We start from the raw sequence: 5,059 nt of genomic DNA on the forward strand, positions 1-5,059 counted from the left end.
CTATTCAAATCGCCCTGCGTCCGTGGTCCCTGGTCCGTCCCTCCGTCCCTCCGTCCGTCCCTCCGTCCGTAAACAATTCTTGTTATCGCTATTTCTCAGAAAGTACTGAAGGCATCTTTCTCAAATTTCATATGTAGGTTCCCCTTGGTGCCTAGTTTTGCATATTGCGTTTTGAGACCAATCGGAAAACAAAATGGCCGACAGGCAGCCATCTTGGATTTTGACAATTGAAGTTTGTTATCGCTATTTCTGAGAAAGTACTGAAGGGATCTTTCTCACATTTCATATGAAGGTTCCCCTTGGTGCCTAGTTATGCATATTGCGTTTTGAGACCAATCGGATAACAACATGGCCGACAGGCAGCCATCTTGGATTTTGACAATTTAAGTTTGTTATCGCTATTTCTGAGAAAGTACTGAAGGGATCTTTCTCAAATTTCATATGAAGGTTCCCCTTGGTGCCTAGTTATGCATATTGCGATTTGATACCAATCAGAAAACAACATGGCCGACAGGCAGCCATCTTGGATTTTGACAATTGAAGTAAGTTTGTTATCGCTATTTCTGAGAAAGTACTGAAGGGATCTTTCTCAAATTTCATATGTAGGTTCCCCTTGGTGCCTAGTTATGCATATTGCGATTTGATACCAATCGGAAAACAACATGGCCGACAGGCAGCCATCTTGGATTTTGACAATTGAAGTTTGTTATCACTATTTCTGAGAAAGTACTGAATGGAACTTTCTGAAATTTCATATGTAGGTTTCCCTTGGTGCCTAGTTATGCATATTGCGATTTGATACCAATCGGAAAACAACATGGCCGACAGGCAGCCATCTTGGATTTTGACAATTGAAGTTTGTTATCGCTATTTCTGAGAAAGTACTGAAGGGATCTTTCTCAAATTTCATATGTAAGTTTCCCTTGGTGCCTAGTTATGCATATTGCGTTTTGAGACCAATCAGAAAACATGGCTGACAGGCAGCCATCTTGGATTTTGACAATTTAAGTTTGTTATCGCTATTTCTGAGAAAGTACAGAAGGGATCTTTCTCAAATTTCATATGAAGGTTCCCCTTGGTCCCTTGTATTGCATTTTTGGACCAGTCTGTCCTGAAAACAACCTGGCAAACAAACAGCTATTATCGTTAAATCTCAAATTTCTTATATAGCTAGGATTCCCTTGTTTGAAAAGTACTGGAGGGATGTCTCAATTTGCACAGATTAGTAAAATGAAGGAAAAAGTAGAGAAAAGATCAATCTGACATGGAACCTATGAAGATCATTCAATGGTGGGCGCCAAGATCCCTCTGGGATCTCTTGTTTTATTATTGTAATGAAAGATTCTGTAAATAGCCAACAAAAATTGTACACTGATGTCTTTGAATGATTTGAGGGACAACATTGATCATGACTTTATAAGGGAGGTAACTTGAATGATTTGAGGGAATACCTGTATACCCAATATATTGTTTATTACTTTATAAGGGAGGTAACTTGAATGATTTGAGGGAATACCTGTATACCCAATATATTGTTTATTATTTTATAAGGGAGGTAACTTATGTTTAATCCATCCCTGGTCTTTCTGTAAACTCTTACAATCTTGTTTTCTTGTTAGAGACTTGTTATAGCATCATGTAAAAATAGTTATTTTTGCTCATTTGGAAATTCTTACATAACCTTTCCTGTTAGTGAATGTGCTGAGAACTCAGATGTGTGTCAGTTCTGAGATCTATACAGTTAATACTACTATAATCAGATACATGTACGTAAAATGTCTCATTAATACTTTCTGTCATTGTTTGAAGCTTTCAAATTGTTTCGTGGGTACATAATTTCGTTCCACAATATTATATCGGTGATACATAAAAGTTTTAGAACAATATTCATTTTATTTTATGGTTCCTTAGCAACCACAAAAACAGCATAATTCTACAAAAAAAAGTGTTTTATGTTATACTGTAGTGGTGTACTAGGTCCTTCTAATTAGTCCACAGGATTCTGACTATCTAGACTACGGATGATGTACTATGACTATATAGTCAGATTTATATGGACTAGTCACTTGTCCATTTATATACAGATTCTCATTTTACCCGCAGCGTTATGTCCCTTTATTCTCTTTCAGGATGTTTATTTTGTCAAAAGATAACTTTGAAATTGCCAAATTTAGAGACATTATATATCTTTCATCAGTATAACACCTAAAAAAATATCTATTTTCTATACAATACAAATGTTTATATGTATACGATATATTGTACATGTTTATACCAGAATATTATACATTGTTCATGTAGTATATCATACATGTATTGTTATACTAGAATATTATACATTGTACATGTAGTATATCATACAGATATTGTTTATATAGAATATTATACATTGTACATGTAGTATATCATACATGTATTGTCATACCAGAATATTATACATTGTACATGTAGTATATCATACAGATATAGTTTATACCAGAATATTATACATTGTACATGTAGTATATCATACATGTATTGTTATCCTAGAATATTATACATTGTACATGTAGTATATCATACATGTATTGTTATACTAGAATATTATACATTGTACATGTAGTATATCATATAGGTATTGTTATACTAGTATATTATACATTGTACATGTAGTATATCATACAGATATTGTTTATATAGAATATTATACTGTACATGTAGTATATCATACAGGTATTGTTTATACTAGAATATTATACATTGTACATGTAGTATATCATACAGATATAGTTTATACCAGAATATTATACATTGTACATGTAGTATATCATACAGGTATTGTTATACTAGTATATTATACGACATTGTAGCATCTTGTGCATATAACAATATTATCTAGTAGTACATTATAATTATTTATCGAGTTTTTCTGCACTACAAAGAACTGTATGCACAGCAGTGATTGAGTTTATATTTAAAAGATTTGTCAGCTAAAACAATCAAACCGTAAAAGCCTGTGTACTTTGTGCACCTGTGTAATTTGTGCAGGTATTTTTTGGGGCTGAAAATGCTGGAAAAAACCTCTGCCAATATATTTTGCTGATAAAAAAATTTCTTTTTAATTATGATGAATCCCTAATTAACTCAAATATCAACACATGTAGTAGGTATAGCTATACATCTCTTTATTAGTTTTTAAGTTCCCATCTGAAATTTCCGTCTTTTGCCAAGATGGCAGACATTGAGAATTGATGATCTTTTTTCTATAAAAAAGACTTGAAAACATCTTTACCTGTACCATTTGTGCACCCCAAATTTAAACTTAATTTCAATAAAAAAAACTGTGCAAATTATATGGGTTTTTACGGTATACATAGCAATGATTGTATTGCGTATTTGAGGTTAATTCTCAGGTGAAATGATGGAGTTTTATAATTACAGGGTTTGTCAAGTGAAACAATCAAATTGTTCAAAATAATCAAATAAAACCCTCATTGAAACTTCTTTGATATAATAATATTTTGTTAGATTTTACTTATTTTCATCATCTAGTAAATGGTAATGAATTAAAAGTCTTAATGACCTATCATTCTGTATTTTCATTGCCATTAGTCTATAATTTACATATTCGAATTCTCCAAAATCCATAATTCAATATCAATAAAATTTTGCAGAAATTTTTACATGGCGAAAGGTCAACCAAAAAAAAAAAATTTGATGCTTTGAAAAATATTTTGTTAATGTTTTAAAAACAAAGTATCAATACCAATTATAGATATATTCATATATCAGAACTCATGTGACAGTTAAGGCCCATGGGCCTCTTCTCTTTTGGGTCACAAAACTCATGATAATTTGAAATTGTCAGACAATTTTGGCAGTGCCTTCCGAGATTTTTGCATTCTAAAGTTAATTGGTTTTCCATGGTCAAATTTGGACTTCTATTTTCAGTGTCAAGAAATTAGTAAAATACATGTTATGTAGTGGGGAAAATATTTGAATTACATATGTACTTCCATGGGTGTCATGTTTAATTTACATATGTACTTCCATGGGTGTGATGATTAATTTACATAATATGTACTTCCATGGGTGTGATGATTAATTTACATATGTAGTTCCATGGGTGTGATGATTAATTTACATATGTACTTCCATGGGTGTCATGATTAATTTACATATGTACTTCCATGGGTGTCATGATTAATTTACATATGTACTTCCATGGATGTCATGATTAATTTACATATGTACTAGCGGTGGTGAACTATATGTGGACAATATACTTCTGTTGTGGACAATATACTTCTGTTGTGGACAATATAATTATGTTGTGGACAATATAATTCTGTTGTGGAGAATATACTTCTGCTGTGGACAATATACTTCTGTTGTGGACAATATACTTCTGTTGTGGACAATATAATTCTGTTGTGGACAATATAATTCTGTTGTGGAGAATATACTTCTGTTGTAGACAATATACTTCTGTTGTGGACAATATACTTCTGTTGTGGACAATATAATTCTGTTGTGGAAAATATAATTCTGTTGTAGACAATATACTTCTGTTGTGGACAATATACGTCTGTTGTGGACAATATAATTCTGTTGTGGAGAATATACTTCTGCTGTGGACAATATACTTCTGTTGTGGAAAATATAATTCTGTTGTGGACAATATAATTATGTTGTGGACAATATGATTATGTTGTGGACAATATACTTCTGTTGTGGACAATATACTTCTGTTGTGGACAATATGATTATGTTGTGGACAATATGATTCTGTTGTTGACAATATACTTCTGTTGTGGACAAGATAATTCTGTTGTGGACAATATAATTCTGTTGTGGACAATATACTTCTGTTGTGGAAAATATACTTCTGTTGTGGACAATATACTTCTGTTGTGGACAATATACTTCTGTTGTGGAAAATATACTTCTGTTGTGGACAATATACTTCTGTTGTGGACAATATAATTCTGTTGTGGACAATATAATTATGTAATATAATTATGTTGTGGACAATATACTTCTGTTGTGGAAAATATACTTCTGTTGTGGACAATATACT

The sequence above is a fragment of the Pecten maximus genome, unplaced genomic scaffold, assembly GCF_902652985.1.
Source record: "Pecten maximus unplaced genomic scaffold, xPecMax1.1, whole genome shotgun sequence".
In the NCBI taxonomy this organism is placed as follows: domain Eukaryota; kingdom Metazoa; phylum Mollusca; class Bivalvia; order Pectinida; family Pectinidae; genus Pecten; species Pecten maximus.